This window comes from Trichechus manatus, unplaced genomic scaffold (assembly GCF_000243295.1).
Source record: "Trichechus manatus latirostris isolate Lorelei unplaced genomic scaffold, TriManLat1.0 scaffold00042, whole genome shotgun sequence".
NCBI lineage: Eukaryota > Metazoa > Chordata > Mammalia > Sirenia > Trichechidae > Trichechus > Trichechus manatus.
Window position 1 is genome coordinate 114,012 of NW_004443978.1, and position 16,522 is coordinate 130,533.

Sequence of the window (16,522 nt, forward strand, 5' to 3'; positions counted from 1 at the left end):
TATTCAGCGATAAAAAGGAATGAGTTACTGATACATGCAATGACATCGATGAATCTTAAACACATTTTGCTAAGTGAAACAAGCCAAACCCAAAAGTCTACACATTGTAAAATTCCATTCATATGCTATTCAGGAAAAGGCAAAATTATAGGGATGGAAAACAGATCAATGTTTGCCAGGGATTGGTGGAGGGGGAGTGGTTAACTGCAAAGAGGACACACAGGGAAACTTTTAGGGTGATGGAACTTCTTCCATATCATACATGATATGGTACTGGGTTGGGGAATATATGGTGGCATTATGCATTTGTCAAATCCATACAGAATGAACTTTATGCAAATTTAGAAATAAACAGGCTATTGAGGACACAATAAAGAAAGCAGACTGTGACAAATACATCTAACTATCTTACAAATGTATGATATAACCTCATTGAAATGGGTGGGGAAAAAAGGAGATGACCTAAGTAACTTTGAAAACTAGTTACTGGAAATTTGACTGGAAATTGTAAAGCTAAAGAACTGTACATAAACACTATATTCTAGTTTGTAAATTTGTGTCTCACAGGGATATAGTGAGACATGAATTTACAAAGTAGAATACAGTTTCAGAATTTAACAATTCTGAAAGTATTTTACACCTATTCTAGGGCTGAACAAATAAGTAAATAAATGATAGATAATGGGGTCCAGGTTTCTCACTGTCAAAGAAAGAAGTTACAAAGAAGCAAAGGAGGAATGTTGGAATAAACCCTGTGGTGCTGGATTAGAGTTGGACACATCAGTATGAACTCATGTTTAGTTTAATAGATAGGTAGGTTGGTAGGTGGGCGGGTGGATGGGAAGATGGATAGATAGAAAAATAATTATAGATATGTAGGTTTACATGGGTTAGTATGCATGCAGGTATTTCCTGAATCTATCCACTGAGAGAGCCTAGAAGCAGTGACACCTCCAGTAGCAATGAGCACACCCTTATCCAGATTTTGGTTTTTAAATACCATTCTACAGTGAAGGAATCAGGGCTTCTTGGATACATGCTGATTCTAGGGCTGGGGCAGGGGAAATACAAGATGAGTCTGAAACGTATTGCAGTGCTGGAAAGTAAGGAAGTGCTTCAGAAAAAAACAAACAAACAAACAAAAGGATAGGGGTATGTCAAAGGGACACAGGAGCCAAACTGAAAGAACTCCCAATGGGCAAAGCTGGAAGAATTTGAGCAACAAAATAAATAATACTGGATTATAACCCAAAGTATAAAATAAATAACATGAGTCTATAATGATATAAATAAATGATTGAATAAATAAATGGGGGACAAGAGATAAATATTCCTTATAAAGTATTCTACATAATATATGTAGATACTTCCTCCAGGTGGTGGAATTTATCCTCCCTATTTTGGGTATGGGCTGGACCTAGTAACTTGCTTCCAAAGAACAGATCGTGGAAAGGGAAAACTGTAACTTTACAGTGGCCTGGCAGACATTATTTCAAACAAGTGATCAAAGTTACCATCAGTAATTACATCATGTAGATATCAGGTACTGCCTGATGTGAGCTGATGAGAAGGGCACTTCACTTCTGGGACCGTCTTTCCAAAAACCCATAACCCAGGTCTAGTCATGAGGGAAACATCATTAAAACCCAAATTGAGGGACATTCTATGAAATACCTGACCAGTATGCTTCAAAAATGTCAAAGTCATGAATAATAAGAAAAGAGACTGCGAAACTGTCACAGGCCAGAGGAGACTAAGGAGACATAACAACTAAATACAATGTGGGATTCTGGATGGGATCCTGGAAGACAAAAAGGATATTAGTGGGAAAACAGGTGAAATCCATCTGAAGTCTGGAGTTCAATTAATAGTACTATAATTAATAGTTAGTTTCCTAGTGTTGATACTTGTACAGTGATGATGTAAAAGGTTAACATTAAGGAAAACTGAATGAGGGATATATGGGAATTCACAACTTTTTTGCAACTATTTTATAAACCTAAAATTATTCCAAAATAAAAGAATTATTAAAAGAAAAAGATAATGGAATTTACTGAAAAGATTACTCTCTTAGTCATCTAGTGCTGCTGTAACAGAAATACCACAAGTGGATGGCTTTAACAAAGAGAAATTTATTTCTTCACAATAAAGTAGGCTAAAAGTCCAAATTCAGGGCGTCAGCTCCAGGGGAAGTCTTTCTCTCTCTGTTGGCCTTCTCATCAATGTTCCCCCGGACTAGGAGCTTCGCCGTGCAGGGACCCCGGGTCCAAAGGACACGCTCTACTCCCAGCACTGCTTTCTTGGTGGTATGAGGTCCCCCTGTCTCTCTGCTCACTTCTCTCTTTTATATCTCAAGAGATTGCCTCAGGACACAACCCAATCTTGTAGATTGAGTCCTGCCTTACTGACACAACCGCCACCCCTCCTCCCTCATTAACATCATAGAGGCAGGATTTACAACATATAGGAAAATCACACAATGCCAGGAATCACGGCCCAGCCAAGTTGATACACACATTTTTGGGAGGACATAATTCAATCCATGACAATCATATATTCAGCCTGAGTAAAACTGGGTATATGTGAGTTAGCAAGGATTTTCAAAGGGTAATGAAGCAACAACACCCACAAATGAATATATTTTTCAAATGTGCTGAGGTCAGTGCTTAGCAATGATTCCCAGGTAATGTTCTAAAGACCTGAATGTGGCAGACCTTTCCTTTAAAGAATAAAGTTCTCTGTTAAGCCATCTGTTTTAATGAATGAAAATTAACAACATTATCAAACAAATACAGTACCTTATGGCCATCTGTCTTAGTCATCTAGTGCTGCTATAACAGAAATACCACAAGTGGATGGTTTTAAAGAAGAGAAGTTTATTTCCTCACAGTCAAAGTAGGCTAAAAGTCCAAATTCAGGGCGTCAACTCCAGGGGAAGGCTTTCTCTGTCTGTCGGCCTTCTTCTCTTCGGTGTTCCCCCGGACTAAGAGCTTCTCTGTGCAGGGACCCCGGTCCAAAGGACACGCTCTGCTCCCGACACTACTTTCTTGATGGTATGAGGTCCCTAACTCTCTGCTTGCTTCCCTTTCCTTTTATCTCTTCAGAGATAAAAGGTGGTGCAGCCCACACCCCAGGGAAACTCCCTTTACATTGGATGTAACCTGGGTAAAGGTGGTGTTACAATCCCACCCTAATCCTCTTTAACATAAAATTACAATCACAAAATGGAGGCCAACCACACAATTCTGGGAATCATGGCCCAGCCAAATTGATACACACATTTTTGGGGGGACATAATTCAAACCATGACACCATCCAAGGAATCACTGGCATTTCTCAACTCCATCACATTGGAATTCATAGATGACAATCTCATGATGGGTTATACAACCAAAATTAGGGTGTTTGTATCATGGAGAAAACCATGCTTTCCCACCTCACGTTAATTGAAACCACGTCGCTATTAGTTGGAATTGACTTGATGGCAACAGGTTTGGTTTGGTTTTGGTTGCAAACATAAGACCCAAACTAAAATTCAATAAAATAATGAATACTTACTATTTGCTAGGCTTTCTACTGAGTGTTATGAGAAAAGTACTAAACCAAACCAAACTCACTGTCATTGAGTTGAATCTGACTCATAGCGACCTTATAGGACAGGGTAGAACTGCCCCATAGGGTTTCCAAGGCTGTAAATCTTTACTGAAGCAGACTGCCACATCTTTCTGCTGTGGAGCAACTGGTGGGTTTGAACTGCTGACCTTTCAGTTAGCAGCCGAGCCATTAATCACTGCAGTAAAGACGTAAAAATCATCATGTTTTACTGTGGGAGCTTACAATCCAACTGAGACTCAAACAAGTGGAACCCACCAATGGAACTTTAAATAGTAACACAAAACTTAAATAACAGATCAGGTCACTAGAAAGAACAGCACTAAGAATAGGACTACTTACCAAATGGGTGGGACAGACAGCAGGTGCTGTGGGTGACTTCTCACAAGAGGCAAGATCTGAGCATAGACTTGAAGAAAGGACAGACTCAGTGGATGGAACGGAGGCATGGTGTGTTAACCAAAGACAGGAGTGCCAGGGCACTCTCAAGAGGCAATGAGCAAATGGCTTTTCTAGAGCCAGGAGTTCATGAGGCAAGTGCTAGGAGAATTTGGAAAGGTGGACTGGGATGTCTGTGAAGGATTCTGAACTAGGGTTAGTGAATCTGGATTCCACCTTCTAGTAAATGTGGAGTCATCAAAAACCTTGAGGAAAGGAGTATGTGGTCAAAGCAGTTTTTTTGGGAAGATCAAGCTCATTTTGTCACAGAGGATAGAGATGAGAGGATAAACATTTTGGAGGCAGGAGCTGTGGGTTTACTCAGGTAAGGCAAATCTTATGTGATGCATGGTTCAGAACTCTCCCCCTCCACCACTACTCCCACCCCCACCCTTATGTCCAGAATTCGTAATGTTTTTTCTACCTTCCTTCTCTGTCATCAGTCTCTCCTGACATTAGCCATGCTCCAGAGGTGGAGTGACCAGATGTGACCAAAGACAGATAAGCATTTCCCATAGAATAAGACTTACTAACTAGCCTATCCCAGCTTCACTTACTGACCTATTGCTATTTGTTTTTCTTCTGAATCCAGGCTGTGAGTAGCTACCTCTGAGCCCCACCAATAGTTAATCTTACACAATACTCGGTTTATAAAGTAACTATAACTAGATGTTCCACTAGCAATTCATGGTGAGAACAGAGTACTTAACTTCTCCCTAAAGCACTGGGCAACACTTCTACCTAAGAAAGATACCTTAGGGACATTTCTGATTTTCATTTCTCTTTGCCTCTCACTCTACCATTTAGTTTGTACTAAATCCTTCCACTTCTTTTACTTCACCAGCCATCTCTGTCCCTTTGACTACTTTCCCAGCTAAAATATCAGCTGGTCACTTTCCACTTGTTTTTCCAGCTAAGTTTTCTGCTAGCATTTGAACCTACCACACCCTTCTCTATCTTTATTCATCTTGGTTGGCCATGGCTACCCAGAGTTGGGTGCTCCCACTTTTCTCTGGCTTCTAAGACCTTATGAAGTATGCACAACAATTCCCATGTCTGGAAAGTGGGTGGTGATGGTTCCTATATTTGGGGTAGGGGGCCAGCTCTGCAGGCAGTTGGAGCTGTGCAGTTGGCTCAGTACTGCAGCAGGCAAGAGAGGGAAGGGGGCACCCTTAGCAGCCTGCTTTAAATGACTATGAAGCTTAAAATAAAATAAGAAACCTGAATATTCTTGTGCAGTTGTGTTGAAGACTGCTAGTTGACTCCAGTAGCTGTTTTCTCCTTACAGTTCTAGAATGTTTGAGCACTTGGTCACTCTGAATAAAGACTCTCTACTGCTGTGTAATACAAAGATCCCTGGGTGGTGCAAACAGCTTGTACTTGACTACTAACCTAAAGGTTGGTGGTTCAAACCTACCTAGCCACTCTAGGGATCTGCTTTCGTAAAGATTACAGTCAAGAAAACCCTACGTAGCACAGTTCTAGTCTGTAACAAGTGGGATCGCTGTGAGTTGGAATTGACTCAATGGCAGCAGGTTTGGTTTTGGTTTTATTGATGTACAACTGGCTCCTATACTTTGGTAAATACACTGGAGTCTTCTCTAATATGCCCCAAAATGGACAGAATCAAAGTGTCTGTATTCATCTTTTTCTGCTTCTGACTAGGAGATTGGAAATGGCTGCTAAGCAGAAATGGGTGAAACACGGAAAGTGAAAAATGCTGAATTGGGGGCAGCTCTGAAGCTTGGGTGTCACCCTCTCTGGGCCAAGAGAAACAGTATGGAGAAACAGTATAGGATATTTATCAAGCCTTCCCACTGAGAACAAAGTCCAGACAGTCTAACAAGACTATGCCCTACCTCTGCTCACCTTTCATCCTGCCCATCCCCACCCCTACCATGCCCTCCTGCTACCATACTACGAAAAAAAAGATAGATCACAAAATACTTACCCTCAAACTAGCTCATCAGAGAAATCTAACTGATGTCAGATACAGTGAACAAGAAAACAATAAGTCACCCACCCACACCATGTCAGGACAAAAAGAGGTTTTTAAAGGAGGATATTTGTGCAAGAACACAATGCACCTATGCAAACATGCTATAGTTCCTCCCCTCCTCTTCCCCCAAAAAGGAAAAATAGAAGCAAGAATGCAAAATACAAAGAACCAAACCTAGAAAAAAATATAACCCAAAGAACAGAAAGAAATTCCCCATAAGTTCCTCATACTCTACAATATCTTAATAATATAATGTTAGTACAAGAACGCAAGGATAAATTGACAACAATATGAGATGAAAGGAAAACTGCATACCTAAGGAAACAAACTGAAGACCAAAGCTATACCATTACAAAACTAATCAATAATAAAGAAACAACAATTTAAATAGAATGTAGAGAGGCAAAAGTAGAAGCAAGGAGAATGGTTGGGAGGATATTAGACAGAATAGAGATGATAGTAGTTTGGGTTAGAATGGCAATGGTGGGATCCTGAATAGGATTCTGGAAGACAAAAAGGACATAAGTGGAAATGATGAAATTTGAATAATAATAATAATAATACCGATATTAATTTCCTGGTTCTGATAATTGTACCATGGTTATATAAGATATTAATATTATGGGAACCTGGGTGATAAGCATGTGGAAACTTTTTTCCTATTTTTGCAAGTTTTCTGTAAGTATAATATTAAAATTAAAAGTTGGAAAAAAGGAGAGCCATCTAGATGTGATGATGAATTGAATGTGGGGTATAAGAGAGATAGTCAAGATTGACTCAAAGTTTCCTTTCTTAGCAAATGGAATCAGAATTTGTGGGGATAGGACCCAGGCCCTGGTATTTTAAAAAAAAATTTTTTTTGTTAAGAATCAGCAGGTTTTAATGAACTTAGACTCTTGTTAGTGTATTGCATTATATATGAAATGATATAATTTTGGAGATTAAAATAATTTAAGAATGCATGTTGTAAACCCTAGAGCAATCACTAATACCAATACTACTACTACTAAAATAAAACAATTTAAACTGCCAACTGATAAAATGGAATGCTAAATCAACACATCATTAATCCAAAAGAAGGAAACAATGAACAGTGAATTAATGAGAGGGTTCCCTAGAAAATAAATAGCAAGATAAAACCAAACCCATTGCCGTCGAGTCGATTCCAACCCATAGTGACCCTACAGGACAGAGTAGAACTGCCCCATACGGTTTCCAAGGATTGTCTGGTGGATTCAAACGACTGACCTTTTGGTTAGCAGCCATAGCACTTAACCACTACGCCACCAGGGCTCTGATAGGTAGACTTAAATCCATCCAGATGAGACTGGAGGAAAGAAAAACAACAAAAAATGACCTCACCATACATTGCTATATAAGACACACTTTGTATATTAAGATACAGATACAATGAAAGTAAATGAATGAAACAATGTTACATAAAATTATTAATAATAAGAAAATTACTTTATAGCAGTATCAAAAAGTAGACTTCAATACAGGGACATTTACAGAGATAAGTAGCAACATTTATTAAGATTAAAGGGTCAGGAGGTGAGACCAAGATGGCAGAATAGTCAGAAGCTTCCTGTCATCCCTCTCACAACAAATACCTGAAAAAACAAGTGAATCATTATATATGACAATCTAGGAGCCCTGATCATAAAGACAAAGCTGAAGAGTCAGACGAGTGGTGGGGGAAGGAGAGACAATTCAAAAGCAGTGAAGAAGTGCCAGTCATGAGGTTGCCAGGACCCTGCTGGCTGAGACAGCTGGCACACGTGAGCTGAGGCAAGCAATAGCGTTCGGGATGCATCTCACCATGTGAGGTGAGGCCACGTGGTGCGAGTCTGCTCAAGCCTCTGGAGTGAGGTGGAAGTGGCGCTGGGCCTGTAAGTGCAAGCGTCTAACCTACTACTCAGCGTCAAAATAACCCCACCACCTACAAGAGTTCCAAGTGGAAAAGTGCCTCTTTCCCCTCACCCACCCCCCAACCTGCTCTGCTCTAACACCAGTCTGGCAGTATTCAGCAACTTCCACACCCCCTAAGCCCAAAACTCAGGGCTATCCAGGACTGTACCAGTCTCGCAGCTTTAAAAAAACACCATGCCCCCTAAGCGGGGAACTCAGAGCAGATCAGGAGGCCCAACCCCTTTGCCTAGGCACTGGCAAAGGGTCCATGGACTTGCAGCACCCTTCACCCCTGCCTAGACCTGTGTGGGCAGATTCAACACTGCCTGACCTCATTAGCATAAAGCAGCAGGGCATACACCTGAAACCTATTTTCAACTTCAGCAACCAAGGGGGAATTGCAGATTCATAACACATGACACCACCCTGCCCACTAAGCAGGGATCTCACCTACCCACATCAGGGACCTGAGGGCTGGCAGTATTACCTACTCCATCTAGCCACCCATGACAGGGGTCTGAGAATAAGTGGTGCCTCCCAGTCCCTCCAGCCAACAGCATCGGGTACTCAAGGACCAGCTGCGATACCCACCCCCTACATGCTCAAGGGGACAGGGACATGCCCTCCACCCAGGCACCTGGGGGCAGCCATCAGCCCTGTGCCTTGCTCTGCACATAGCCCCCTACTGCAGCCAGATACCTGTGCCTGCTCCAAACACACCTATGCAGTCCTGCCCATCTAGGATTGTGGGTGAGAGTCTGCACCACACACTTAGTGACCAACGACCTGGACATCTATGCTGCATCCACACAAGAAAAGTGAACTGACTCCTGGGCTCTACCACCTGGAGACAGGACATGAGAGCTTCAAAGATGCCAATAACCAAAGTAGCTCACACACCCAGCCTACCTGGGCATATCAAAACAAAACAAAACAAAACAAAAAGCTAGGACACAGTAAACAAACATAAAATAAATAAATATAATTTATTGATGGTTTGGAGACAGGAGTCAATATCAAATCACATAAAGAAACAGGTCAAGATGGCTCCAGCAAAGAACCAATATAAAGAACCAGGAAACCTGGAGGAAGATAAACTCATGGAGTTATTGGAGATAGAATTTCAAAAGATTAATTTACAGAGATCTTCCAGATATCATGCAAAACTCAGACCAAGCCAAGGAACACACAGACAAAGCAACAGAGGAATTCAGGAAACCAATACAAGAACAGAACGACAAATTTAACAGGCTGCTAGAAACAACAGAGAGACAGCAACTAGAATTCCAAAAGATAAACAATAAAATTTCAGAATTAGACAACTCAATAAAAGGTCATAGAAGCGGAATTGAGGCAATAGAAGTCAAAATTACTGAGTTTGAAGATAAATCCCTTGACACCAATTTATTTAAGGAAAAATGCAAAAAAAATTTTTAAAAATGAAGAGAGCCCAAGAATTATGTGGGACACTATCAAGAGGAAAAACCTATGAGTGACTGGAATACCAGAACAGGGTGGAATAACAGAAAACACAGAGAGAATTGTTGAAGATTTGCTAGCAGAAAACTTCTCTGATATCATGAGAGATGAGAAGGTAACTATCCAAGAAGCTCAACAAACCCCACACAGGGTAATCCCAAAAGAAAGTCACCAACATATATTATAATCAAACTTGCCAAAACCAAAGACAAACATAGACTCTTGAGAGTGACTAGAGATAAATGAAAAGTCACCTACAAAGGAGAACCAATAACACTAAGCTCTGACTAATCAACAAAAACCACGCAGGCAAGAAGGCAGTAGGATGACATATATAAAGCACTGAAGAAAAAAATTGCCAACCGAGAAATATATATCCAGCAAAATTGTCTCTCAAATACAATAGTGAAATTAGGGCATTTCCAGATAAACAGAAGTTAAGGGAATTTGTAAAAAACAAACCAAAATTACAAGAAATATTAAAGGTAGTCTTCCACTTAGAGAACCAACAATATCAGACAACAACCCAAGACTAGAACACGGGACAGAACAACCAGATATCAGCCCAGATAGGGAAGTCAAAAAACAAGTCAAAGCTAAAAGACTGAAAATAGGGAAACAGAGACATCAATATGTAAATGATCACAACCTCAAAACAAAAAAGAGGGAATAGTGTAGTCATAAAACTTTCATCTGGAGAGGAAGTTAAGGCAATATCAAGAAATAAAAGATTGGTTTAAACTCAGAAAAATAGAGGTAAATTTTAAGGTAACCACAAAGGAAGCTAACAAATCTACCCATCAAAATAAAAAAGAAGAAAAACATGAAGACTCAGCAAACACAAAAGCAACAATAATGAAAAAGATGAAAAGAAAATACGTAAAGATAAATGACTCAGCTCAGAAAATTAAGTGGAACAAAGAAACTGTCAACACTGCAAAAAAAAAAAAAAACCAAAATGACAGCATTAAACTCATACACATCAATAATTATACTGAATGTAAATGGACTAAATGCACCAATAAAGAGACAGAGTAGCAGAAAAGATTAAAAAACATAATCCGTCTGTATGCTGCCTACAAGAGACACACCTTAGACTTAAAGACACAAGCAAACTAAAACTCAAATGATGGAAAAATATATATCAAGCAAACAGCAACCAAAAAAGAGCAGGAGTGGCAATATTAATCTCTGAAAAAATAGAATTCAAAGCAAAATCCACCACAAAGGATAAGGAAGGACACTATATAATGATTGAAGGGTCAATACACCAGGAGGACATAATCATAGTAAATATATACACACACAATGACAGGGCCCCAAAATACATACAACAAATTCTAACAGCATTGAAAAGAGAAAAAGCTCCACAATAATAGTAGGCAACTTGAACACACCAATTTTGGTGAAGGACAGAACATCTAGAAAGAAACTTAATAAAGACATGGGAGATCTAAATGCCATAATCAACCAACTTGATCTCATAGACATATACAGAATACTCCACCTAACAGCAGCCAAGTATACATTCTTTTCCAACATGCATACAATATTCTCCAGAATAGACCACATTTTAGGCCACAAAGCAAGCCTTAGCAGAATCCAAACCAACAAAATTTTACAAAGCATCTTTTCTGACCATAAAGCCATAAAAATAGAAATCAATAACAGAAACAACAAGGGGAAAAAAATCAAATACATGGAAACTGAACAACACCTTGCTCAAAAACTACAGGGTTATACAAGAAATCAAGGACAGAATAAAGAAATTCACAGAATCAAATCAGAATGAAAACACATCTTACCAGAACCTTTAGGACACAGCAAAAGCAATCCTTAGAGGTCAGTTTATAGCAATAAATGCACACATCCAAAAAGAAGAAAGGGCCAAAGTCAAAACGTTAACCCTACAACTCAAACAAATAGAAAGAGAGCAGCAAAGAAGCCCTCGGGCACAAGAAGAAAAGAAATGATAAAAATTAGAGCAGAAATAAATGAAATAGAGAATAGAAAAACAATTGAGTCAACAAAATCAAAAGTTGGTTCTTTGAAAAGATCAACAAAATCAACAAACCATTGGCCAAACTTACAAAAGAAAAACAGGAGAGGAAGCAAATAACTTGAATAAGAAATGAGATGGGCAATATCACAACAGACCTGTCTTAGTCATCTAGTGCTGCTCCAACAGAAATACCACAAGTGGATGGCTTTAACAAAGGGAAGTTTATTCTCTCACAGTCCAGTAGGCTACAAGTCCAAATTCAGGGCATCAGCTCCAGGGGAATGCTTTCTCTGTCAGCACTGGAGGAAGGTACGTGTCATCAATCCTCCTTTGGTCTGGGAGCTTCTCTGCACAGGAACCTCAGGTCCAAAGGACACACTCTGCTCCCAGCACTGCTTTCTTGGTGGTATGAGGTTCCCATGTGTCTCTGCTCACTTCTCTCTGTTATATCTCAAAAGAGATTGGATTAAGACATTAACTAACCTTGTAAGCCTCATCAGTATAACCTCACCATAGTGATAGAATTTACAACACATAAGGCGATCACATATAACCTCATCATAGTGATAGAGTTTACAACACATAAGGAAATCACGTCAGATTACACAATCATACAATACTGGGAATCATGACCCAGCCAAGTTGACAGATATTTTTTGGGGACACAATTGAATCCATGACAAGACTCAACTGAAATAAAAGGATCATAACAGAATACTATGAAAAATTGTACAACAAATTTGAAAACCTAGAGGAAATGGACAAATTTCTAGGAATACACTACCTACCTAAACTAACACAAACCAAGGTAGAAAAACTAAATAAACCCATAATAAAAGAATAGATTGAAGAAGTAATTAAAAAAAAACTCCCAACAAAAAAAAGTCCTAGCCTGGCCAGCTTCACTGGAGAATTCCACCAAACTTTCACAGAAGAGTTAACACCACTACTACTAAAGGTATTACGGAGCAGAGAAAAGAAAGGAATACTCCCGAAGTCGTTCTGTGAAGCCAGCATAATCCTGATACCAAAGCCAGGTAAAGACACCACAAAAAAAGAAAATTACAGACCAATGTCCCTCATGGAACATTGATGCAAAAATCCTCAATGAAATTCTAGCCAATAGAATGTCAAAAAAATAATTCATCATGGCCAAGTGGGATTCATACCAGGTATGCAGGGATGGTTCAACATTAGAAAATCAATCAATGTAATCCATCCCATAAATAAAACAAAAGATAAGAACCACAGGATCTTATGAATTAATGCAGAAAAGGCATTTGACAAAGTCCAACACCCATTCCTGATAAAAACTCTCAGCTAAATAGGATTAGAAGGGAAATTCCTCAACATAATAAAGAGCATTTGTACAAAGCCAACAGCCGGTATCATTCTAAACTTAGAGAGTCTCAAAGCATTCCCCTTGAGAACGGGAATCAGACAAGGATACCCTCTATCACCACTCTTATTCAACACTGTGCTGGAGATCCTAGCCAGAGCAATAAGGCAAGAAAAAGAAATAAAGACATCCAAATTGGTAAGGGAGAAGTATCCCTATTTGCAGATGATATGATCTTATACACAGAAAACCCCAAAGAATCCACAAGAAAACTACTGGAACTAAGAGAAGATTTCAGCAATGTAGCAGGATACAAGATTGACATACAAAACTCAGTTGGATTCCTCTACACCAACAGAGAGAACTTCGAAAAGGAAATCACCAAATCAATACCATTTACATTAGCCCTGAAGACGATAAAGTACTTAGGAATAAATCTAACCAGTGACATAAAAAAACTATACAAAGAAAACTACAAAATACTACTGCAAGAAACCAAAAGAGACCTATATAAGTAAAAAACATACCATGCTGATGGATAGGAAGACTCAACATTGTGAAAACGTCAGTTCTACCCAAAGTGATCTACAGATACAAAGCGATCCTGATCCAAATTCAACAGCATTCTTTAACGAGATAGAGAAACAAATCACCAACTTTATATGCAAAGGGAAGAGTCTCTGGATAAGTGTAGCATTACTAAAGAAGAAGAACAAAGTGGAGGCCTTACATACCTGATTTTAGAATCTATTGTAGGCCACGGTAGATAAAACAGCCTGGTACTGGTACAACAACAGACACATAGACCAATGGAAAGAATTGAGAACCTAGACATAAATCCATCCATCTATGAGCAGTTGATATTTGGCAAAGGGCCAAAGTCTGTTAAATGGGGAAAAGATAGACTCTTTAACAAATGATGCTGTTATAACTGGATGTCCATCTGTAAAAAAATGACAGTTCCCATACCTCACACTATGCACAAAAACGAACTCAAAATGGATCAAAGACCTAAATATAAAATTTAAATGATAAAAATCATGGAAGAAAAAATAGGGACAACACTAGGGACCCTAATATATGACATAAATAGGATATGAACCATAAGTAACAATGCACAAACAACAGAAGAGAAACTAGATAACTCGGAGCTCCTAAAAATTAAACACTTAAATGCTCATCAAAGATACTGCAACACCTCAACAACAGAAAGACAAATAATCCAGTTAAAAAATGGGCAAAGGATATGAACAGACACTTCACCAAAGAAGACATTTCGGCAGCTAACAGACACATAAGGAAATGATCATTAGCCATTAGAGAAATGCAAATCAAAACTACAATGAGATACCATCTCACCCCAACAAGGCTGGCACTAATCCAAAAAATGCAAAAATTAGATGTTGGAGAGGTTGTGGAGAGATTGAAACACTTCTGCACTGCTGGTGAGAATGTAACCACTTCGGAAAACGATTTAGCACTTCCTTAAAAAGCTAGAAATAGAAGTACCGTGTGATCCAGCAATCCTACTCCTAGGAATACATCCTAGAGAAATAAGAGCCGTCACATGAATAGACATATGCACACCCATGTTCATTGCAGCATTGTTAACAGTAGCAAAAAGATGGAAATAAACCTGGTGCCCATCCACAGACAAATGGATAAACAAATTATGGTGCATACACACAATGGAATGCTACGCAATGATAAAAAACAATGATGAATCTGCGAAACATCTCACAAGATGGATGAATCTGGAGGGCATTATGCTGAGTGAAATTAGTCACAAAAGGACAAATATTTTATGAGACCACTATTGTAAGAACTCAAGAAAAGGTTTAAACACAGAAAAAAGCATTATTTGATGGTTAGGTACAAGGGTGGGGAGGGAGGGGGAGCAGAATTCATTAACTAGGTAGTAGACAACGATCAACTTGGGTGAAGGGATGGACAACACACAATACAGGGGAAGTCAGCACAACTGGACCAAAGCAAAAGCTAAGACGTTTCCTAGACACATCCAAACACTTTGAGGGACAGAGTAGCTGTGGCTGGGGCCTGGGGACCATGGTTTTGGGGGACATCTAGGTCAATTGGCATAACAAAGTTTATTAAGAAAATGTTCTGCATCCCACTTCGGTGAGTGGCGTCTGGGATCTTAAAAGCTTGCAAGCGGCCATCTAAGATGCATCCATTGGTCCTATCCCACTTGGAGCAAAGGAGAATGAAGAAAACCAAAGACACAAGGAAAATATTAGCCCAAGAGACTGAAGGACCACATGAACCAGAGCCTCCACCAGCCTGAGACCAGAAGAACTAGATGGTGTCCGGCTACCACCAATGGCCTGAAAAGGAACACAACAGAGAGTCCTGGACGGAGCAGGAGAAAAGTGTGGAGCAGAACTCAAACTCTTGTAAAAAGACCAGACTTAACGGTCTGACAGAGACTGGAGGAACCCCCGAAACTACGGCCTCTGGACGCTCTGTTAACCCAGAACGGAAACCGTTCCCGAAGCCCAGTCCTCAGACAAAGATCAGACTGGACTATAGAACAAAAAATAATACATTTGAGGAGTGTGCTTCTTGATTCAATCAGATGCATGAGACCAAATGGGTGGCTCCTGTCTGGAAGCAGGATGAGAAGGCAGGAAGGGATAGGAACTGGTTGAATGGATACAGGGAAGCCGAGGTGGAAAGAGGGAGTGTACTGTCACATTGTGGGGACTGCACCTAGTGTTACAGGACAATATGTGTATAAATTTTAGTATGAAAAATTGCCTTGAGCTCTAAACTTTCACCTAAAGCACAATAAAAAAAAGAAAGATTAAAAAGTCAATTCTGCATGATGATAGATCAGTTTTAATTGTGTTAGAGCATAATACCTGGGGGTATTTTTAATTTTTAATCAGCCAAGGTAAGGAGTTCCTGGTCTCCCACTCCTGTCAGATGAGTAACCAATGCATTGTGTTGTTGTTATTAGGTGCTGTCAAGTCAATTCCAACTCATAGAGACCCTTTGTACACTAGAACGAAACACTGCCTGGTCCTGCGCATCCTCACAATCCTTGTTATGCTTGAGCCCGTTGTTGCAGCCACTGTGTCAATCCGTCTAGTTGAGGGTTTTCCTCTTTTTCTCTGACCCTCTACTTTACCAAGCATGATGTCCTTCTACAGACTGATCCCTCCTGATAACATGTCTAAAGTATGTGAGACAAAGTTTCACCATCCTTTCTTGTCTAAGGAGCATTCTGATTGTACTTCTTCCAAGACAGATTTGTTTGTTCTTTTGGCAGTCCATGGTATATTCAATATTCTTTGCCAACACCACAATTTAAAGGCATCAATTCTTCTTTGGTCTTCCTTATTCATTGTCCAGCTTTCACATGCACACGAGGCGGTTGAAAACACCATGGCTTGGGTCAGGCGCACCTTAGTCTTCAAGGTGACATCTTTGCTTTTCAACACTTTAAAGAGGTCTTTTGCAGCAGATTTGCCCAATGAAATGCGTCTTTTGATTCTTGACTGCTGCTTTCATCGGCCTTGATTGTGGATCCATGTAAAATGAAATCCTTGACAACTTCTATCTTTTTTCCAATGCATTAGCTCATTTAAACTTTGGTACATGCCTGTGCAATGGATATTTTTCAAATTTCCATTTTACAGATGAGGAAACTGAGGATTCCAGAGGTTAAATGACTGGGTAGTCCATTAACCAGTAAATGGCATGATGGTTCACTTCTTCC